Below are 24,616 nucleotides of genomic sequence, written 5' to 3'. Positions count from 1 at the left end.
TTTGACCACCACTAAAGCAGACGGCGTTACTTCATTCCAATATGCTACCCTGAACACCTGTACACAAACTCCACACCCCTATACCCCCATCCACACACTGCAGGCTGGGGAGACCTGCAGAAACACAGTTCCCTCTCTATGCTGCTGAGCTAAGCGGAAGATGTCTGTTCCTGTAGTACTGAGTCTATAAAATCAGCGGTGTTTAGTGTGTAATGGGTATCATAAGTCATCTGGCTGGTCAGATAAAGAATCTGGAAGTCAACCTGCCTCCCAGTCTCCTCTGTATCCATTGCCCATTGGCCAGGTCTTGTTTATCCCGCCTCCCTGATACAGTCTAGATCTAGCCCTTGCTCTCTAGTCACTGTAGTTCAACCCTTCTGCCTGGGCTTGGCAGCACCCTCATTACTTGTCTCCCTTTCTCCAGTCTCACCCCTCCTAGACTCCTCCCCACCAGGACTGCCAGAGGGATCCTGCAAAAAGCAAGTCTGTTCACGTCCCATGTCTTAGAACCCTCCAACTGTTGGCCCTCGGTTCTAGGATGTGGCCCCTGTTGAAAGGGAGCCTTATCCTTGGGTCCAGCTTGACTCTCTAGCCTCACCTCCTACCTTCTGCCAACCCCAAATCCTGCTGGGTCTCCCAAATGTCACCCTCCAGCAAAATGAATGATCATCTGCTAAACATGCTGTCTCAGGTCTATGCTTTTTCACCCGCTTTCCCTGGGTCTGGAAATGCCCTCTTTGTTTGTCGACCTCACAAACCCTAGCTGGCTTTCCAAACTCAGCTACGACCAAAAGCCTCTCTTATCTCAACATCACCCCAACCCGACCCTGAATAAATCTAACCTCTCCTCCCTGTCTCCTACTCCTTTAATTTAAACATAATTCTATGTTGGTACATATCGCAAGGCGTGAGAACTCTTCCCTTTTTTACATGCCTCACTTCTCTACTGAACTGCAGTTTCTTAAGAGTAACGCTGCATACTTAGTATGTGATGAACGCTGGCTACATGAAATCTGTTAAAGAATTCGGCTCACTCAAGTGGTCATACTGATAAGATTTTGACAATAATTATAAAATGTAATCATAATTTTATTAAAATTAAAGTGATCATAAATATCATCCTTTTATTAAAATTAAGTCACCATAACTAGAAAATTTCTGTCAATCAAGGAATTTTCTCATTTTCAAGGAACTCCAGACCCATTTAGTCTTGTTTCTCAAACAATTATATCAGAATATCAGGGTTTGGGGCTTGGGCATCAGCATTTTTTGAAGGTCTCTAACTGGAGAAAAGGACTTCAAAACCATTGGCTCCCTAGTCTTGCTCTGATCTCACCTATTTACCTGAGTGGGCAGTGACTTCCTGTATCCATCCCAGGTGGATAAATGTCTCACTTTTATTTTTTCAAGAATCTCTGGGGACACAATTCTAGAATCTCCTTTGCCTTTTAAAATAGTGTTCCTCTTTAAAATAAATAAAATCAAGTGTTAAAAGAAACTTGTAGCTATCACCATTTATTTTTCAAATAAAAGATTGTTTTTATAATTTTTAAATGGTTTTGAAGTCTTTTTCTGGGCATCTGATCTTTTATCCCCTGTTTGGCATGATGTTCTCATAATTTGCTATGTCTCTGAAAAAAGAGTTCCAGCATTACTGTTTCCTAAGAAGTCTGGGGTCATGACAGAATGAGCTGGCCAGCAGAGAGTTTATTTTTAGCCCAGAGTCTGATCCAAACTCGATAATGAGTGGTAATGTCCAACTTCTTTTTCCTACCCTGACATTTTTCTGTGCTCCTGGGTAAATAGTCCTTTTTGGGGATCATCCCACCTATGAAGTGTCTGCTTGGCTACATGTATTTCTTAGCTCTCCAGGCCAAAATGAGCCCTTAACACCCCTCAGTACAAGTTGTTGAGAGGTCCTTTCAACATGCTGCTGTTTTATAAAGTGAACAAGGGCATCTGTGGGAGGTCATCTGGAAGGAACATGATTATGAAGATCACTTGGGAGTGTTTTGAATCTGAAAAACTGCATGTCCATCCTAAGTTCAGTCATTAATTTAAGAAAACACCACCTCTTCTATAAACTTAAATCATTTTTATTTAAAATTTCAGGCCTAAACAGAATCTGCCTGCCTTTTTAAATCATCTCCTAAAGAAATCTAAAATCTGATACAAATGAACATATCTATGAAACAGAAAACAGACTCATGGACATAGAAAACAGACAGGCGGTTGCCAAGGGGGAGGGAGTTGGGGGAGGATGGAGTGGGAGGCTGGGGTTAGCAGATGTGAGCTTTCATATATAAAATGGATAAACAACAAGGTCCTACTGTATAGCACAGAGAACTATATTCAATATCCTATGATAAAGCACAATGGAAATGAATATTAAAAAAAGAATGTATGTATATATGTATAACTGAATCACTTTGCTGTACAGCAGAAATTAACACAACATTGTAAATCAACTATACTTCAATTTTAAAAAAAGTTTTTTAAATCATCTCCCAAATTAGAACACATGCCTATTTAACAGGGCAGAAGCACAAAAGCTTTCTTTGACTTCTCATTTACCCCAGATGCACACTCACTAGTTCTTGCATGATTTTTCTTCAGTCCTTTCCTCCATTTCTCCACTGTTACCTCTTCTTCATCCACAGCCAGGACTCACTCAATCTATAGGAACCAGCTGAACGAGCGCTCTTTCCACTGCTGCTATAACAAATGACCACAAACTTTGTGCTTTAAAACAATACAAATGTATTCTCTTACAGTTCTGGGGGTCAGAAGTCCGAAAGGACTCTTAGGAGGCTAAAATCAAGGTGTCAGAAGGGCTGTGTTCTTTCTGGAAGCTCCAGAAAGAATCAATTTCCTTTCCTCTTCCAGCTTCCAGAGGCTGCTGCTGGCATTCCTTGGCTCATTGCCCCTTGCTCCATCTCCAGAGCTCATCATTCCAACTTCTGCTTCTGTCATTCCATCTCCTTTTGCCTTTGACTCTCCTGCCTCCCTCTTATAAGGACCCTTGTGATTGCACTGCATATCTCCAAAGATTATCCAGGATAATCACTCCATCTCAAAATCCTTAACTCAAATATGTCAGCAAAGTCCTTTTTGTTTTTTGGCATGTAAAGCAACATATACACATATTTCGGGGATTAGGATGTGAATACTTTTGCTGGGGCCAGAGGAGGAGAGGGGACATTCTGTCTATCACATGTCCTGAAGCTTTCTGGCCAAGCACCATTTCGATCACTTCCTCCTTTCAGTGCTAAAATGTATTCAGTTGAATTGTGTCCCCCTCACTACCACCACCAAATTCATGTCCTTGGAACCTCAGAAGGTCACCTGTTTTGGAAATAGGATCTTTGCAGATGCGATTTTAAATTAAGATGAGGTCATACTGGATTAGGGTGAGTCCTAAATCCAGTATGAATAGTATCCTTATAAAAAGGAGAGATTTGGACACAGAACCTTTGTATCTGTTTATACCACAGAACTTTATACCAAAAAAGTGAATTTTTCTGTATGTAAATTTTAAAAGTGAGTCATAAAAAAATACAATGTGGCCTTTTATTGTCAGATCTAACATGTAAAGAACTTGGAAGTCATCACTCCTATCCTCACAACAAGATAAAAACTGAACAGACTGAAAATCAGTGACTTTTCTTAGATCCATCAGAAAATTGAGATCACATAATAACCTGTAACATCAAAAGGCAACAGACAGAAATTCAGATCTACATAAAGAAAGGAAAAGTACTGGAGAAGGAATAAATGAAGGTAAAATAAAGTCTTGTATTTTTCTTAGTCTTAATTGATCTAATAGGTAAATATTTGTTCAAAATAAGAACCACATTCTGAGCCATAAAACACATCTTTACAAATTTAAAACAATAGAAATCATACTATGGTCTTAGGCCACACTGGAATTAAACTAGAAATCAGTAACAGAAAGACAGCTAGAAAAATCCCCAAATATTTGGAGATTAAACATCATACTTCTAAATAACACATGAGTCATAGAAGAAGTCTCGAGGGAAATTTAAAAGTATTTAACTAAATGAAACTGAAAATACAACCTATCAAAACGTGTGGGATTCAGTGAAAACATTGCTTAGAATGAAACTTATAGCACTGAATGCATACACTAGAAAAGATCTAAAATTAGTAGCCTAAATTTTCACCTTAGGAAACTAGAGAAAAAGTATAAATGAACACTAAAGCAAGCAGAAGAAAAGAAATAAAAGTTAGAGCAGAGATCAATGAAATTAAAAAATAAAAAGGAAATCAATACAGAAGCCAAAAGCTGGTTCTTTGAAAAGATCAATAAAATTGTTAAACTTATAGCCAGGCTATATAAAAAAAAAAAAAACAAAGGCACAAATTGCTAATATCAGAAATGAAAGGATCCCATATCTGGAATCTAAAAAAACAGCACTGATGAACCTAGTGGCAGGGCAGGAATAAAGAGGCAGACACAGAGAAAGGACTTGAGGACACGAAGGGGAAGGGGAAGGGGAAGCTGGGACGAAGTGAGAGTGTAGCATTGACATATATACACTACCAAATGTAAAACAGATAGCTAGTGGGAAGCTGCTGCAGAGCACAGGGAGATCAGCTCGATGCTTTGTGACCACCTAGAGGGGTGGGACAGGGAGGATGGAAGAGAGGTTCAAGAGGGAGGGGATATATGTATACTTATAGCTGATTGACTTTGTTGTACAACAGAAACTAACACAACATTGTAAAGCAATTATACTCCAATAAAGACACATTAAAAAAAAAATCTGAACCACAAAAAAAAAAGAAAGGATCGTTACTGATTCCATGAACATCAACAGAATAATAGCAGAATGTTATGAACAACTCCATATCCAAAACTTTGATAACTTAAATGAAATGGACCAATTCTTTAAGAGACTCTCCCTACTAAAACTTACACAAGGAGAAATACATTATCTGGATAAGCCTATACTTATTACATAAATTTAATCAAGAATTAATAACCTTCCAAAAAAGAAAGCATCAGGCCTAGATGGTTTCACTGGTGAATTCTACCAAACGTTTAAAGGAAAAATGATGCTAATTGTCTACAATCTCTTCCTGAAAATAAAGCTAAGGGAATACTTCCTAACTCATTCTATGAGGCCAGCATTAATAAAACCAGCTAAGAACAAAATGAGATAAAGACATTATAAGAAAGGAGAGCTACAGACTAGTATCTTTCATTTATATAGATACAAAAATCCTTAATAAAAGGTTAGCAAATCCATCCAACAATATATAAAAAAATTATATACCATGACTAAGTGGGGTTTATTACAGGTATGCAAGACTGCTTCAAGATTTAAAAATCAATTAATGTAATCCATCACATCTGAGGGCTAAAGAAGAAAAATCATATGATCTTAACAACAGATGCAAAAAAAAAAGCATTTGGCAAAATCCAACACCCATTCATAAAAAAAAAATCAAGTTGAGACTTAATCAACTTGATAAAGAACTTCTATAAAACAAAACAAAAACCCTACAGCTAGCATCATATGTAATGGTGGAAAACTGGATGCTTTCTGAAATCATTCCGTAGCTTATTATGAAGAAGCCAGGTAGGTAGAAGACATCCAGGGAAGATCACCTTCCCTATAGTATCTTCATGGGCTTACTTACAAAACAGAAGACCTGCTGGTTTTACCTTTTTATATTTCATCACTTCTTAGAGCAGGATCAAGGGCCCCTCAAATAAATTATTCCCTTCCCTTATTCCTCTAGCCATTTCTTTGGACCCTCCAAGCAGTAATCCCTTCTTACACGATCTTTTGACCTACCTGTGATATTACACACTGTTGGGCTGCACTTCGCAGTCCTACAAGCCTTGTAGTTGCCCAGCCATGAGACGGAAGAAAGAGCCCGGAGACAGCAACAGAGACAGAGACAGCAGTGGTTTAATGGACAGGGAACCTTACAAGTGCGAAGCAAAGCCCTGGAGCAACATGCCACCGTGTACGGCAGACGGTGGGCAAGACTCGGCAGCCACCCTTGCTATTCAGGGGCGAAGGAGGCTACCATTTATAGGGGGAATTGACATCAGGTTGGCTCATCAGTTACCGGGGAAAACAGCGGCTGGGGCGGGGGGCAGGCATGTAGGTAGTTACAGATTAAGCCCTATGATTAAGAGGATTGGATAGTCATGTGAGTAGGGTGTAAATGAAGTAGGGACTGGCTGAGCAGGGGATGTAGAGGGAGCAAGAGAACAGCCATCTTGAGTGGCCTGACCATACACACACCCACTCCTCCCAAACCTTCAGCCTTCGAAGTCCACACCTTCCAAGATACCCTCCTTAACAATTTCCCCTTTTAACTTATATTCATTCCCAAGATACAATCAGATTCTGCACTTTCCCTAGATGAAAACATCATCAGCCTGATTTTGAGTAAAAACAACTCATAAATAGGACATCTGTTCCTCCTTCCCTAACCCTGCCTCACACAGTGCAGCATTTTTAGAGCCTGTATTAACTGATGAAGATGACGACATAGCAGCACAGTGAGAACAATTCTGTTCTGTTGAAGCTTTTCTGGTTCTGCCCTGACACTCACTGCTGACCGACTACCAGCCTGTGATCCCATCTTTAACTGGGAGCAAGAAAGTACAACCAGTCAACTATTCAGAATATAAAAATCTCTACCACTGAATGGTACCTCACATGGTCAGGGGGAAGTCATGTGCCACCTTGCAGTTTACTCAGAGCTACTTGGAGTTAATAATGTATTACTCATAGCCAAAATATTACCTGCAAATGGCATCTCTGTCTTTATAGTCTGTTGCTTTTTCTCCCTGTTTTATATTCTGTTGCTTTTTAAAAATGCAAATCCAGAGTAGTGTAATGGATGATGCTACAAATCTTAGGTTTTTAGTCATTTGTTTAGATGTGAGTTTCAAAACCATGGCTGTCTAGACAGTGAAAACTGGCTAAGCGCAGGGAGTTTCCAATTTCCATAAATGTGAATTGATGGAAAGAGTCAGCTGAGGAAGCCGTCCTGAAAGCATGATGTTGCTGGAACCCCAAGGAGAGGAAGAGTCAGTATGAAGAAGTTAGCTTTAGATGGTTCATATAGAGGAGCTTCTTAAATATACCTCCAATATACATTCCACTTAATAACAAATAAATGACAGGAGAAGTAAAACAGAACCACAGCAATGACGGCAATCTGTGTAGTAAAGAAGACACTGCAGAGATAATGGATGGTTGTAAAAGTTGCACACATTATGGCTCTTGGGGTTGCCATACATTGTGGTCCATAACAATCATACCTCCTAGAGTTGTGCAGTGCACAACTTGTGCAACCATAAGCAACAAGCCTGAAAACATTCTGATGCTAGTAAATATATAATAGCAAATGCATGCCACAAAGAGCACACATTTTATGTCTGAAGTTAAAAGCTTTAATTGGGTTTATTTAATAGCAGACTTCAGTAAACTGAACTTCATCAAAACTAAAACGTTTGTTGCATCAAAGACACTAAGAGAACAAAAAGACAAGCTACAGACTGGGAGAAAATGTTTGCAAATCATATACGCAGCAAAGGTCTCATATCCAGAATATCACACATTTAAGTATGTGAAAAGATGCTCAACATCATTAGGCTTTAGGGAAATGCAAATTAAAACCACAATGAGGTACTGCTACACACCCATTAAAATGATTTTTTAAAAGACAATACCAAATACTTGAAAGGAGGCAGAGCAATTGCAATGCTCACGCATCACTAGTAAAAATGCGAAATGGTACATCCACCTTGGAAAATAGTTTGGCAGTTTCTTATAAAGCTCAACAGACACTTGTCATATGACCCGTTAATCCTACACCTACGTGTTTTTTCTAGAGACGTGAAACTTATATTCATATAAAAACCTGTACATAAATGTATATAGTAGTTCTATTCATAATTGACAAAAACTGGGAACAACACAAATATTCTTTAGGAGGTGAATGATTAAACAAACTCTGCTATATCTATATAATGGAATACTACTTGGAAAAAACAAGAATGAACTATTGATATGTGAATAACATGGATATATCTCAAACGCATTATACTAAATGAAGGAAATCTGCCTCGAAAATTTAAATACAACAAGGTTCCACTTCTCTGATATTCTAGAAAAGGCAAAGCTACGGGGATGAAGATGAGTGGTTGTCAGGGCCTAGAGGTGGGGGAGGGGTGACTAAAACATGAGGGATTTCTTGGGGGCAGGGAGATGGAACTATTCTACGTTATGATGGGGGGCGGTTTACATGAGTCTCTACATTTGTTAACACTCATAGCACTATACACCAAAAGCTGTTCTTTTTACAGTCTGTGAATTAAACAACAAAAAGCATTTTTTAAAATTTAGTTATTTATTTGTTTATTTTTGGCTGCTTTGGGTCTTTGTTGCTGTGCACGGACTTTCTCTAGTTGCGTTACTGCAGTGTGCAGACTTATTGCAGTGGCTTCTCTTGTTGCGGAGCACGGGCTTTAGAGCACAGGCTCAGCAGGTGGGGCGCATGGGCTTAGTTGCTCTGCATCATGTAGGATCTTCCTGAACCAGAGCTCGAACCCGTGTCTCCTGCATTGGCAGGCAGATTCTTAACCACTGCGCCACCAGGGAAGTCCAACAAAAAGTGTTTTTAAAAAACCCCAGATCTGTTCTCATCTCTCCATCTCCTCCCCCCACTCTAATCCCTGTCACTTGCCCCTCTCCTGGGCTATTGTAGTGACTCCTGACTAGATTTCCTCCCAATTACAATCTTTGAATATATTCTTAAAATTAATTAATTATGAAATATTTCTATTATACAAAACCTTATTAAAAAATCAGTCAGATCTAAATAGCTCTCCTCCCTTTAGACTGGGCAAGTACACCACTCCCTATGGTATCCCCAACACTGAGACCCAATGTGAAAATTAAAATAAGCCTCCAAAAGATTATGTATTTGTAGCATGTTACATATACCATCGTATAACGAAAATAAGGAAAGTTTGATTATAGTGCTGGAAATAGTGGGATTTTTTTTCTCATACCCAGTCCATTGTGCTTACTTGTGGTTCATTTCCGGGTCTCCTGCCCTAACCACTATGCACACTGCTTCTAACAGGTGCTAACCTAATCCTAGTTGAATTGAATTTCTAGCTGTTTCAACTCAGTAGTTTCTTTGGCCTGTTGCCTCTCTCCTGTGGACCTGGAGAGAAAGTCAGTGAAAGAATTAACACGCTAGACCTGGCAAAGAGCCACAACCTCCCAGAGATAGTGACTATTAGATAATTAATTGGCTATTTAGGAAACATGAGCCAGAAAACAGAAGAAACAATGGGATGTTGAACTTCCCAGTGGGATGCTAAAAAAAATGCACTGGAGTGAAAAATTGGAAAAACAAATAGAACGAAAGAATTTTATCCCCAATGTCACTGCAGATGTTTCTGGATTGACCACATGAACCCTAGGAGAATGATTTCAAAACAAAAACCCAAAAAATGTTAAATATGCACTGGGTATAATTTACCATCATTTTAGGTATAATCAAAGCTGCAGAAAACTACCTTTATGTGGGAATAATTAGTATGCCATAGCTACTCAGAGGAGCCACATGTATTGCTAGTAACTGATGCTCAGGTGGTACTGATCATTCGATCACCCAAACCTAATTAAGGGTCTTAAAAAGGAGGCGGGAACCCACACAGGGAGACAGAGATGGCTAAACAGATGGGGTGGCTCAAGGGCTCAGTGAAACGGGAGGCCTTCATTGCAAAGTGAACAATTAGCCTGAAAGTTCAGGCATGAACACAAGGCCTCTGGGCGCCTGGCACGAGCGCTGGGGACTATTAGGGAGCAAGGACATGAAGTGGCACTTCCTCTGTGTCAGGCACAGTACCTGATAGACACCTCTCAATCACCCCTGTGTGCACAAGGAGGAACTGAGGCTTAAGGGGGCTTTGGAACCTGCTCAAGGTCACACACCTAAGAAAGTCCCAGAGATGGCCTTTAGACCCAGCCCACGATCTTAACCATGACATGCTATGTCTCATGTACGAAGACTCAGCTTTGGTGACGCTTTTGCCATCTCTGATAATCAGTGTCACAAGTACGAGTTTTGGCCTATGTTCAAAAATGTTCTACCTGCAACCCTCTCTCCACCCCCAACCGGAATTCACTTATTTCCAGATCTCTGGTCTCTGAGCTGGAATAATATGAAAAACAAATTGAAAAATAAATAAATGGTTAATATATGAATATGTTATCCCTTGATCTTAGCAATATATTTACAAGCATCAGAAATTCAATATTGTAATAAAAGACAGCTCTAATTTCACAATGGAGGCCAAACTCTTTGTTTGTTTGTTTGTTGGGGGGGGGTACGTGTTTTTCTTTAGTCATTCATCCTTACCCCGTAAAGAGGTGCCAGCTTTCTATGTGCCTAGGTCGGCTGGTATGTTTCCTTTAGGTTGCAATAAACAGAGTAGTGGGTATTTATTGTAAGGGTGGAAGTGGAAGTAAAAACCACAGGATTCTCAGCCACTGGACTGACTAGACTACAGAGTAAAAGAGGAACCACATTAGAGGCAGGGCTTGCAGGCTCTGCAGGGTAGTTCAGAAACTGACAAACGGGTGACGGAGTACCCATCACTCTCTCGGCAACACAACCTGCTCGATTCCTCCTTCAGAGGCCGGCTTCTCTCAGTCTCTGCTTCTACTTCATTTACCTTCACTATCACTTTTCCCCACACTGTGCTCACTCAAAACTTATGCTTGTAGAATTGCAGAGACATACAGAAAATATCCAAGGTAAAAATGAAATGAAACCACCATTCAAGCACATCTTTCAATAATATATACATTACTATATACATACATATATGCACATACATTTTATATATATGCATATACGTATATTTTTAAATTAAAAGTTCCACTGAGCAAATAGTGCTGTAACAACTGAATGCCCACACAGAAAAAAAAAAAAAATGAACCTCAACATTCCTTCAGATCATACACAAAAATTAACTCAAAATGTATCATAGACCTACACTGAAAAACTAAAACTATAAAATTTCTACATAAAACAGAAAATCATTGTGACTTTGGGACAGGCAAAGACTTCCTAGATGGGTTACAGAAAACATAAGCCATATTCATTGGTTGTAACAAATAAATCATACGAACGTTTATAAGAGGGAAAGCTGGGTGTGGGGTTTATGGGAGCTCCCTGTGCTGTTTTTGCAATTTTTTGTATAAATCTAAAACTATTCTAAACAAAAAATGTATTATAAAAAAGCATGGAACATAAAATTTAAATCAGCTAAGTTGATAAATTTAAAACTTTTGTTCTTTAAAAGACATTATTATGAAAATGAAAAGATAAGTTATAAACTGGTAAAAATATTTTCAAATCACATATCTGACAAAGGAATTGTATACAGCATATATAAAGAACTCTCAAAACTCAATAATAAGGAAACAACTAATTTTAAAAGATTTAAATAGATTTAAAAGATTTAAATTTTACTAGGGAAGATATATGGATGGCTTATAAGTACACAAAAAGATGCTTGACATTAGTCACTAGGAAAATGAGAAACCATTGCACACCTATTAGAACAGCTGAAATTTTTAAATGGGCAATACCATGAGCTTCGAGGATTCAAAGCAATTGGACTTCTCATTGCTGGTAGGAATGCAAGATGGTACAGACACTTTGAAAAAGACATTGGCAATTTCTTAAGCATACACTCATCATACAACCCAGTAATCCTTCTCCTGAAATGTTTACCCAAGAGAAGTAAAAACATTATGTCCTGTACACAAATCGTCCCTAATCATCAGAAACCGGAAACAATCCAAATGTCTATGGACTGGTGAATGAACAAACTGTGATGCCTCCATACACCGTAATGTTCCTCCATAATAAAAGGAGTGAAGCACTGACGTACACAACATAAATGAGCCTCAGACGTGAAAGCAGCAGATACAAAAGGCAACACACTGTGTGATTCCATTTAGCTGACTTTCTGGAAAATGCAAAACTACAGTTTGCAGGGATTGGGAGTAGCGGGAGAGGACCGACTACCAAGGGGCAAGAGAAACTTCTTGGGGTAGTAGAGTCTATATCTTGATTGTGGTGGTTATCACATGACCACATACATTTGTCAAAACGAATCAAAATATAGACCTGAAAAGGGAAAATCTTACTGTATGCAAATTATACCTCAAAAGACTTTGAGGTATTTGATTGAATATATAAATAAAACTGGGAATATATCTTCTATATAACTTTACATACTGCTGCTGTTTTTCGTTTAATGTCAGAGCACTAAACATGCTATGAAAACATGACTTAAATGATTACATAAAATTTCACTGTGTGGGTGTATTGTAACTCAATTACCATCCCATTATTGGACATCATTTATTTCCAATTTTCTTACATATATTCTTACACAAGCATCTCTGTACACCAATTTCATCTGTCATCTCTGATTATGGCATTAGGACAAAATTCTAGATGTGAAATTACTGAGCCAAAGGGTATAAGCAGCAGTTCAAGGTTCTGGATATTTACTGCCAATTTGCTCTCCAGAAAAGGTAAACACAGCTTACATGTGCCAATCATCATAACAGTGGGTCTATAATAGAAATCTTAAATACATCTGTTTTTTCTGAACATGGAACAATCATACAGGAAAAGACTTATTCGAAGTATTTTAAGGAGGCAGCACCCTAACTCTCAGATCTAGAACACCAAGCTAAAATGTGAGAAAAAGGTCTATGGGGTAGTGAGACAATGAACAAATCTACAGAAAAGAGGATTTTCTGTGAAATTTCCAGGGGCCCTTTATGATCAACGAACTCTTGAATATTATTTTTTCTCAAGAAGAGAGATTCGTTTTTCCATCTCTAACACAATACTTTGCATAATGAAGAACAACTAGCATAATAATGCATTAGAATCTGATTTACACTTAAATTTTCAACAGCAATAATTTATCTCAACTAAGTTATCCCTCTTCATTTAACCATCAGGAGTAAGAATGTTGGAATTTTCATAATCATGTTTCAATGTAACAAACCCTGTATTCCACAATAGAATCCTAGGCTCACAATATTCTTTCATGGGCTGGTCACTATAATCAAGGCATATTTTATGCAAATCGATGACTATTCTTTACAAAAGAAACAGAAAAACCTTATTAATTTTCTGACAAGTCTCTATTCAGATGTTAGCTCTGCTATAACTAAGATAAACGCATTGCTAATCTAACTAACATTTTAACTAAAAAGTGACCAAAATAGAAGAACTAAGCCTGGACAACATTAAATTCAATATCAAAATGTCTTCATGGTGAATGAATAAGATTTCTGAACCTCAGCCATATGATCCTGGAGTTCTGATCATTTCCCATCACTGACTTGAAAGATGAACAATGTCTGCCTGAATAGCTCCACCTGAAACCCTCTTTTCTGAATTATTCATGCAGGCATGAATTTTGATTGTACAGAATTCATGTAGAACTTGCATCATGAAACTTCAGAATAGAAAGAACACTGATTTGCCCAAATCCTCACAGAGGGTTGGTAGTTGTGCTGTGAACTCAGCATCTAAACCTTGCACTCTCCGTACTCACCCCACTCCGCCTTGCTCTCTATCCCACGTGGGCTGGCGTAACTCACTTGACTGTACATTTCAGATGTCTCCGGCCAGAATGTTCGACCTGTGAAACGAATCAAAAATCACACCAATAAAGGTTCCATTCCAAACCATCTTTAATATTCCATTACATCTTCCAGGATTCAGAGGAGACCAAAGCCAACTTCTAAAAACAAAGAAACATATTTAGAAGGAATCGCTGTAAACAATGAACATCAATTCCTAGACCCAGTGTTATTTATTATTGTTATTGTTATTATTACTTAGGACTTACTTTTTTTTAAGAAAAATGCTCTGTAATTTGAAACATTTGAAAATGACTTGAATGGGAATCAGAATAAATATCACATCCCTCCACTGTGAGCCTCTTCCCTTCCCTCAGACACACACACACACACACACACACACACACACACACACACACACATACACACACATATTTCCCACAGACTGCCAGGTACCTACCCAAGGCGTCCCCTACTCTCTGCGCTCAAGACCAGGCTGCCCCGAAAACCTCACTAAGACCAGCCTGGAGCAAAATGGAAGGAGGCAGAGTATCCCCCAGGCCCACTGTCCTGGTCTTTCAGGCTCCTCTCTCCTTCCACGTCTCCCTGCCTCTCACCCCACCCGGTTGTCACGGCCCCTCCCCCAGCTCCAACTACCTGAGAAACCTACCTAGCGTTAGATTCCTACAGCAAAACCCAATAAAAGCCCAAGAAGGGCTAAGCCCTCCCAGGCAAATGGATCTGCAGAAAACGACGCTGGACAGACGACAGACTCTGAGGATTCTCCTCCCAGCTGTATCCACTCATTAGCTGAACAACCCTGGGCAGGCGCTGTGGCTCTCCGGGGCCAAACAGGAAAATGAGGAGGCGGGGCTGGGGTGTTCTCAGAGCTTGCTCTAAGCCACACCTTTCAAGGTCCAGGTTGGCTGCACTTTAATCGGAATAAAGAGCCCTGCAGCATGGGCACTCACCCCACAACCCTGTCCCTTGACCAGTGCTTTCCACAAAAAACCACTGAATGTTCGTCGATCCGTTGGTAATTTTGATGAGCCCCTTCCGGTTTGTTTTGCCTTGTTTAAAATATCTAGCTCAACACAGGGGAGTGTGAGGGGGAGCTGAGTGGGCAGGGCTCCGGCTCCAGCCATCCCAGGCGTTGGCGTGCTCCAGAAGGACGTTGTAGGATTTAAGGAAAAAAAAAAAAAAAATCTAGCTCAAAAGTAAACTAGCTTTTGAAAAAAATGCGTACAATTCACCAAGATAACAGACACATCCAGGAGTCTGTTCACTATAATCATTCATATCCCCAAAGCACTGAATCCCACCCTGTAGTAATGAGAGAAGAGCCTCAGGCAGACCCCTGCCAAATGACAAGGAAAAAGCAACAGAAGGCTACGGTGACCTCCTGATGTAGTAGCTGCAAGCACAGAATATAAGCCTCACCCACCAAGCTGACAGTACGGGGAGGCAGGGTTCACCTCTAGAACAGATCCTGGCACAAAGAAGTCCTCGATAAATTTTTGTTGAATGTCTGGATAAAGCCATGGGTGGATCAACGAACTGAGAAGAAGAAAGCAAGCAAAGTCCGGCAGAGGTAAACCTACCTGTTCTATCATGAGAAACATAGGTGCTTTTAGCAATACCAGCCAGTGGGTAAGCATTACAGGGCAAGAGAATGAGCAGATTCTCTCGGTGGTGTTTTCCCCCGTGATTGCAGGGGCAGCTGATCTATCCTACAGCTGGGAAGCAGATAGTGCCCGGCTACCAAGAGTTCTGGTACAAAGGAAGCAAGGGCCAACTCTCCGCCTTGGCTAGAATCTGAACTTCCATTTAAAGACTCTCTGGGTGCTTCCCCCCCTTTCTTATCTCTCCCATTTGCTCCCACCTATCCTGTCCTTATTTCAGTATTATCTCTGATTCTGTGTCCGTTATTCCATTTTGTCTTGTTTTGTTTTCCAGCTCTGCAGTTTATCTAAGTAAAACCTCAGACTTAAACCTTATGAAGGTGTTTAGGAGATAAAAGGGAATTTGAATATATAATTTTTAGAACCCCACCCATTTTGTCATGTTGTAGCAGTCCAACATAGCTGATACCATTATAAATTGGAAGAGGTGTCTGCAGTTGGCCTGCAGGATTCCAATACAGAGAGACTCTAGGAAGGCAAGTCTCTAGGGCCGGTGGAGGAAGGGTTTAAAACTCTAAATGACTCCCCGTGGCTGCATTCATGAAGTCTGTTTTTTAACTGGCTTACAAGTAATTTGAGACAACAGTTGTATGAGATAACCTTCTCTTTCACCTGCTTATGGCATTTAGAAGAGGAGGAACATACAGTGGCTTTAGGTGTCAGCCAAGTTGCCCTGAGATCCTCAGCCAAACTAAACCATCTAATCACAGGAGTAAAGGAATTCCTGCTTTTGTTCATTCATTCATAAACTTATTCATTTCACAAAGATTGAACATCTCTGCTGTACACCAGGAGAAATACAAGGGTGAAGGAAACAGGGTTCTTAAATTGATTTTTTTTTTCACCTTGGGATTTCACAATCCTATGATCGGTTCCTCCAGGGGTGACTAATTTACTTAACTTCCTCCAAATGTGTTTATAAAGATTAGTGGAGAAAGCGGGATACAACAGGTATAGGTTCAAATCCTGGCTCTGCTACAGAAATGTGTGACATTTGACAAATTTCTTAACCTTTCTAAGCTTTAGTTTATTCATCTATTAAGTGGGAATGATAATGCCTATCTCATAGGATTGTTATTTTTGCTTGAAAGAAAAACAAGCATAAAATGCACACAGTTGTACCTGGTGTATGGGAGGAATTAAAGTTAATTTCTTCCTTCTATTATCCTCTGTATTTCTGACCATTTTTCCCTCGGTTTGTACTCTTAGTACTTTTAGTGAATTTGACCTCCTCTCCCAAATAAGCTTGACTCTAATATGCCGTTTTATGTTCTGTGGCTGTTCTTTGCTTTCAGCACATGCTGATATGAAAATTTCAAATGAGCAAACTGAGGCTTTATAACGTTTTTTACATTAGTACTAATGAAAGCTAACACGTATTAACTCAAAGCCAGCCAAGTTGCAGGCACAATTCAGTGTTTTACCTGCGTCACCTCACTTAATTCTTAATAAGAGCTCTATGAAGTAGGTGCTATATTGCACCTGTTTTTACAGCTGAGGAACAGGGAGATTAAGTAGCTTGCCCAAAGTTCTGCTGCTGGTCAGAGGGGGAGGTAGGATTCTTGAACCCAGGCAGCCTGGCTCCAGAGGCCACCCTCTTAACCTCTTGCTAAGGGGCTGTAATGTAGTGATTATTAGGTAGCATTGGGTTGCAAGTCAGATCGTAAGAGAGATCAAAGTTTTCAGCCAATTGGTTTGATCACAAAATGCTAGGAATTCATCAGAAGTTTATCACATAGGTTTCTGTAAAAAAAAAAAAAAAAAATCTATGTCAAAATACACATTATGTATTTTGTATGTCAAAAATACATATATATATATATATATATCAAAGTTATTTGGGAGAATGAGGTCAAATATATATATACATATATATATATATGTATATATATATATATATATATTTTTTTTTTCCATTACAGATTGTTTCTGGTATACATAAACTGAATCGACACAGCTAGTTCTCCTGTAAAATTTGGGAGCCTGTGTTCTGGGTTTGTCTGAACTCTGTAAACACAATGCATTCATTCAGTATCTACCGAGCACTTTGCACATGGCTGGCGCTACGCTAATGATAAAAAGATTAGCCCTGCCAATGAGGAATTTGTGGCCCAGAAGGGGAGAAAGAGACTTAGCAAGGAGGTAATTACAGCATCATTGGTGTGAAGAAGTAGTGCAGACACACAAGGGTGAAGTAAATATCCCCCCCAAGACCCTTTATTTAATAATAATAAAAAAAAAGAACAAGTCCCTTTTAGACTTCGGGAGGCAACCTTCGCGTGGGTTCTCATAAGTATATTTTTCACTAATTCCACACATGTGAGGGCTGAGCCCTGCTGAGCCAAGCCCTTCCAAGACAGAACTTCCCTCGGCTCAGTTGGCTTCAAGTAAACCGGAATATTCTGCACTTCTGCAGTCTCTGTCTCCCACCACCCAATCCCCAGCCCTCTCAATGCCTAGGTTTCTAGAAAAATAAATACATGAGGTCAAATCAGACAGTTCCTTCCACAGACAGGGTCTCCACTATGTTATTGATGATTTCAATGGAATCCTGTCCAAGGGCTAGAAAAGGAGCTCTGAGAGATGAACTCAAAGTCTCCTCAAATGCTTACTTTTATGACAACTGAAATTCACTGGGCTTGGGTTAACAATTGTCAACACTATTCCCAATCTCAGACCTGGTTTTGTACGAAGGATGGAGAGAAAATAATTAATATACAAAACACTTTTTTAGACGCTTAGCTTTAAGATGGCAAGGAGAAAATATAGGGGAAAAATGTCTTTGCTTTCCATGTTAAAAGCAGAAGTAAAAAAAGTCTTCAGCTCTGAAGAACAAAGGAATAATAGCACTACACAAAGCAAACTTTTTAAAGATAAGTCTTATATAGCAGAAACTTTTTTAGTACAAAATTTACAGATTATGGTATTTCTCATAACTCCTTGCTGCCTTAGGGAAAAAAATATTTTATTGTTTAACTACTATCTGATTTCATGGCTATCTTTCCTTTTATTTTTTAAAGCACAGCTTATCCTCATTAATCAGATAAAAATAGTTTATCTTTTTTTTGATGACACAAATGGAATATAATTTATACACCCAGTCTTCTTGTTCTTCCTTGTAGTACCTAGGATGTTTCCTTGCACATACATTTGCTGATCAATAAAGAAGATATTTTCATTTGGGACCAAAAAAGACATTAGTTTATTTATTCACCCTCCACAGAAAAAACCAGCTCCTACCAGAGATAATAAAATATGTGGGTATTGAACATGTCAGTGTTCTTCCAAATGTTCGTATTCAATTTTAGGAAAAGTTTATTTGACAAGTTTGGTCAAATACCTAATGGAATAATGTAAAGGAAGTAAAGGAAGCTCTGGAGGAAAAAGCACTGAAAGGTAATGAAAGAGGGGAGACTAAGATCCAGATCTCAAAAAAGCTCTAAATTTATACTGACACATACTTTTCACAGCTTTGCTAACCAGGTTGTATACAGTGCTTTGAAAATCTAAAGGGCTATAACTTTCTAAGGCAGAATTTCTCAAAGTATGATCTGACCCTTCCACCCCTTCCCCCCATCAGAACCATAAAGTGCTCAGATTCTAAGGTCCTACTCCTATATTTTTAGGAAATCTACCACTTATTGGCAAGATACCCAAAACTAGGACAAGGATTCCACTCTGCAAAGGATACACAAACCCCACTTTCTTTATCATAAAGTTTATGTTAGTTTGGTAAATGGATGAAGGTGACAAAAACACATCAGCCCTTGGGAAGCAGTGAATCCCCTAAGTGCTTGAAATGTATCCTGCCCCCTTCTAAGGAGGAGCGCAGACACTGCTCTATGGCCTCCCAAAACCAGGTGCTTCTGTCAGAACTAACCCTGCTACCCTGGCTAAACACAAAGGTTGACCAGTGAGATGGTCTATATTCATATCTGCTAGACTCACTTACTAATCAGATTCTCACCACTGATGGGGCTGGGAGGTGAGAAGAATGGAGAGAAGCAGACAAACCCACGTGGCCACGGACTGGATGGAGTCCAAGCTAACTGTTGCTACTGCCTCATCTTAAGTTACGGCAGCTGAGGCTACACCTCGGTCCGCCATTGCTCTGTAATGATGTTAGAGAAGTTGTATGATGATAAGAACTAAATAAAACGAAATCTGGTAACTTAGCGTAAGTTAGAAAACATCAACAAGAAGACAAAGTAAAATCCTTTGTTTTCGTTTGAATCGATAATTATAATAGATTCAAAAGTTGCAGTGCCTCCTGGGAGGCAAGAAGCACAAAGTCAATCCACCCACAGGAGCACCATCAGAGGGTTCATCCTGAAAGAATACTGAACCCCGGGGCTTCCCTGGTGGCGCAGTGGTTGAGAGTCTGCCTGCCAATGCAGGGGACACGGGTTCGAGCCCTGGTCTGGGAAGATCCCACATGCCGCGGAACAACTAGGCCCGTGAGCCACAATTACTGAGCCTGCGCATCTGGAGCCTGTGCTCCGCAACAAGAGACGCCGCGACAGTGAGAGGCCCGCGCACCGCGATGAAGAGCGGCCCCCGCTTGCCGCAACTGGAGAAAGCCCTCGCACAGAAACGAAGACCCAACACAGCCATAAATAAATAAATAAATAAACCCAAAAGTTTAAAAAAAAGACTCTCTTGAGGTTGTTGATGGAGAGCAATTAAAAAAAAAAAAAAAAGAATACTGAACCCCATGGATCTTTAACATGGATTTGAAAAGGCTAGACCGACTGGTTTCTCCAAAACCCAAAAGCCTTGGAGTCTAGAATTCCTCTAAGTTTGCTTGATGCACTGATAAGCAAAAGGAGGCTGTGGAGGAACTTTGGTGAAGCCACATACCCTAGAAACATCACAGCCAGTTTGTGACCTGGAGAAGAAGAAAAGGAATGACGTTCAATAACATCAACCGTTCCACCTCATAGATCTGTTGTGAGCCTGAAATGCTCATCTGTGTAATGTACTTTGAAGAGGGCAAGTGGTAAGTGAGCAGTAAAAAAAAGATATTATTAGTATTAATGATTGCTGGCATTTCTTACAGTGTTTTAAAGTAGGTTATAAAGAAATCGGCAGCTCTGCCATTCCATGCAGCTTGCTTTAGATGACACTACTGCCTTAAAGGAGTGCAGCCTGCACCCTGCTCTGTGAGCAAATCTCTCTCTGTTTAAGCCACTGGTGGCAAGCTTTCTGTTACTTATAGCTGAATGCATTCCTAACTGATACATTGTCAATACCACTGAAATATAGTTTCATATTTTAATGGCACAGATAACATTAATGATGCAGGCCTTATAAAATGTGAAATTAAGAACAAAATTGAACAGATGACATTTGGGAAAAGATGCCAGAAAAGTTTCCTAAAAGAAGTAGAGTCTTGGAGAATCCCAGTATTCTACAATATAAGCATACCCTCATAAAGTAAAGTAAACTGTAGGACCTACAGGTTCTCTTTGTTACTACATAACTGGAAGTTGAAGAGTGTTTTACTCATCAATCTCAGCAGAAGCCCAACACAGAGAAGTGTCTTCTTCAAAGAATGGAGACAATACAGTGAAAGAGTGCTTTGGACCCACAAACTACTATAATCAGTAAGAAGACTGAGACAACTGTGCAGCTGCAGACACAGGCTCTTTCATAAAAAAGGAAGAATGACTCAAAGCATGAAATCAAGAGTCCACAGGGTGGAACTGGAGCCATGGAAGATTATTCCCAGGCTTTGCATCCCAATGAAGGAACAGCCAAGCTGTGTCCAGCTGAATTTCAGAATTGCAATGGACCAGTGAACCTTGTGTACCTCCTTGTTTCCTACTTTTTGAAGAGCAGTGTCTATTCTGATTATCCTATGCCTGTCCCATCATGGGGTGTTGATTGTACCTTTAAGTCACAGGTATTCGGATTGAGGGGAAGTGTACTCAAGAACCTGTGCTTAAGAAACTGCATCTGAGGCACTTCATCCACACCTGGACCTAATTGAGATGAAACATCCTGGACGTTGAGCTGATGTTATAAAGGGCTGGGACTTTGAGGAGAGATTCTCAGTATGGGGTGAGGATATTTTGCATGTGAGATGAATGCAAATAACTTGATCCCAGAGGGCAGACCATGTTGGCTTAAAATATGTTCATAAATTCTTTTTTAGGACCTCCAAAAGTGGAGCCTAGTTCCCCTTGCCTTGAGTGTGATTTGGACTTAGTGAATCATTTCAAAAGAATAAAATAAGACAAAAGTGACAATATGAGTCAGAAACACTATAGAAACTAGATATGATAGTTCTAACAGTGTTATAGTCCGGGGTCACTTAAGGGAAGGGGCAATGAGTCATCAAAATCTAGAATTCTAAACCTGTCAAAACTGTCAATTAAGTGTGAGAGCAGAATAAAGATATTTTCAGAGATGCAAAGCCTCAGAATATCTGATCTATTCACTCTTTATTAGGAAGTCATCTGAGGATGTACTCCCACAAAACAAGGAGAAGAGAAATAAAGAAAGAAGATAACTAATAATAGCTAGCATTTACTGAGTGCTTATTTTGTGCCAGGCACTGTGCTGTGTGTGTTTTTCATGTATTATTACATTTAACCACACAACAATCCTATGAAGTATATACTATTGCTATTATTATCTTATAGAGTAGAAGACTGAGTTATAAAGGGACCAAATAAGTTACCTAAGTTATTGGTAAGTTGTAGAACTAAGATCTAACCCTGAGCCATCTAGCTCCAGAGCCCATGATCTTAAATACTCCCTATCTTCCCAGATAGCTATGTTACCATGAAACTGTGGAACCAAATCAGGACAGCAGCAAAGGAAAACCTCAGGATGAAAGCTATAGAGCAGGACTATTGAGTCATCAGTATAATAAACTGGGGCAGGAGAAAGAAGGATTCAATGAGACAACTCTAGGAGGAAACGAAGATGACTTCATAGATGGCATGATTTGGGAACATTAAAAGAGCGCAAGAAAACAAACAGCAGTTAGAAAATCAAGGAAAATCAAAAAATATCCATAAGATGGACAATCCCTTGAGCCCTTCCGTGCCAACCAGGGCCCGGCAGGATGGCTCCCGCAAAGAAGGGTGGCGAGAGGAAGAAGGGCCGGTCTGCCATCAACGAGTTGGTGACCAGAGAATACACTATCAACGTTCACAAGCACATCCATGGAGTGGGTTTCGAGAAGCATGCCCCTTGGACGCTCTAAGAAATCCAGAAATTTGCCATGAAGGAGATGGGAACTCCAGATGTACACATTGATACCAGGCTCAACAAAGCTGTCTGGGCCAAAGGAATAAGGAATGTCCCATACCGTATCCGTGAGTGGTTGTCCAGAAAACGTAATAAAGATTCACCAAACAAGCTCTATGTGTTTGTTACCTATGTACCTGTCACCACTTTAAAACATCTACAGACAGTTAATGTGGATGGGAACTAACTGCTGATTGTTGAATAAAGTTATAGAACTGCCTTTGCATCTTAATTTTCCTTTTCTAGTTGCAGCTAAAATCTTGTATATCTTTAAGCAGTTCCAACCTACAGGATCATCTGGAGAGCATTTCCTAAGTACTGTGCTTGGGCCCCTCTCCCCAGTCCCTGGAGTTTTTGAATATTTGGACAGGGTCTAGGCAGGTGTTCTAAGGTGGTTTCGAAGGGCAACCTGGCTTGAGAATGACTATTTAGGTAGTTGGGACATTGTGGGCATAATGCTAATGCTTTTACATGCAGGTTTTGTTGATTCTAAGATACACATTTTTCCAGAAACTGGCATGTAGAACTTAATTGCCATTTTTCACATTTTAACAAACTAAAATGATATACTTGATAGTCTTAGATTTAATGAAATATGTACAGTTCCTTTTTAGCTCACTTATTTGTAGTGGCCCCATGAGGTGTTTTTAGTCCTGGTTTATGTGGAACTAAAGCTCAAGGGTAACCTTTTTTAAAGGTTACTAACAAAATCTGCTTATTTCAACCTGAAAGCAAGGTGTTGCAGGGATTATGTCTCATTAGTGTTTATACCACTGACGTGAATTAAATGCCATAAAGAGTTCCCCTTTTGAAGCCCTATTGATGACGGTAGTGGGGTTGGGGGCCACCTGGAGTGTAATGTACACTGTGAACATGGGGGGTGGGGGAGCATCCCCAGGTTATCCATTCCCTGGCACAGTCCAGACCTTAGACACTGAAACAGACCAAGTCAATACAAAAATTTCTTATTAAAAAAACTTGGAGACCAAAAAAAAAAAATATCCATAAGATGGTCTTAGTCTGAATGAACTAACCAAAATGTGGCATGGTTTAAAGCATTGATGGAGTACAGAGAAAAAGAATCCATTTCGCCTTGATACTAGGGATGTCCTCATTCAAGAGGTCCAAGTGTTGCAAAGAAGGACAGTAATTCTAAGATTTGAATACTATTTACATAGTCATAAGAACATAAACCATTTTTTGGTTTTCAATTTTTAGAATCAAACTTTTCACAATTTTAAAAGGACTCAATTTCAGGGAAGAATAAAAATGTTAACAGCAATGACAAAATAAAAGTACAAAGCTGATAGTAGGTGGAGGAGAAATAAAAAATGCAGAAAGGATAAGGGAGACATTCATCTTACAATGTAGGAAGTGAAAATTGATAAAACAAGTAAAAGGGACAAGTATCTAGTTTAAAATTACATAATGTGATGGTTAATTTTATGTTTCAACTTGGCTGGGCCACAGGGTGCCCAGATATTTGGCTAAACATTATTTCCAGTATGTCTGTGATGATGTTTCTGGATAAGATTAACATTTCAATCAGTAGACTGAGTAAAGCAGATTGCCCTCCCAAATGTCAGAGGCAATCTAATCTGTTGAAGGCGTGAGTAGACTAACAGACTGAGTACGAAAGAATTCACTCTCTCTGCCTGACTGTCTTCAAGGTACTGGTCTTCTCCTGCCTTCAGACTCAGACTTGAAATGGAACTTACACCATCAGCTCTCCTGTTTCTCAGGCCTTCAGACTCAGACCAGAACTATACCATTGGTTTTCCTGGGTCTGGACTTCTCAGCCTTCATAATCATGTGAGCCAATTCCTATTGATACCGTTTCTTTGTAGAACCCTGACTAATACACTTATGAACTTCATCCATTATGCCTTTTTGCCCTCATATCCGGTTTCTGCATTTCTCCTCCAAACTGCATTTCCTAGGTTCTTTGCCAGCTGGCTTCCAGAGTGGTTTGACCAACAGTAG

General features: G+C 39.6%; 1 long non-coding RNA gene and 1 pseudogene across 2 annotated transcripts in view; one reads left to right on the top strand and one right to left on the bottom strand.

Moving 5' to 3' along the window:
• LOC309666319 overlaps positions 1-19,718 on the bottom strand; it is a 52,843-nt gene extending 33,125 nt beyond the window's left edge. The window contains exons 1-2 of the long non-coding RNA XR_014267047.1: positions 14,362-19,718; positions 13,664-13,750 (exon numbers count right to left, since the gene is read on the bottom strand). This is a non-coding gene — a long non-coding RNA (uncharacterized lncRNA). The remainder of the gene's footprint in view (positions 1-13,663; positions 13,751-14,361) is intronic.
• Positions 19,719-20,068: 350 nt separating this feature from the next.
• LOC309666281 (large ribosomal subunit protein eL31 pseudogene) lies at positions 20,069-22,853 on the top strand (annotated as a pseudogene). The gene has a single exon. The product of its transcript is annotated as a large ribosomal subunit protein eL31 pseudogene (transcript).
• The last annotated feature ends 1,763 nt before the right edge of the window (positions 22,854-24,616 follow it).

The sequence above is a fragment of the Balaenoptera physalus genome (assembly GCF_965194825.1).
Source record: "Balaenoptera physalus genome assembly, chromosome: 8".
NCBI lineage: Eukaryota > Metazoa > Chordata > Mammalia > Artiodactyla > Balaenopteridae > Balaenoptera > Balaenoptera physalus.
This window is presented reverse-complemented; position numbering and strand designations above follow the sequence as displayed.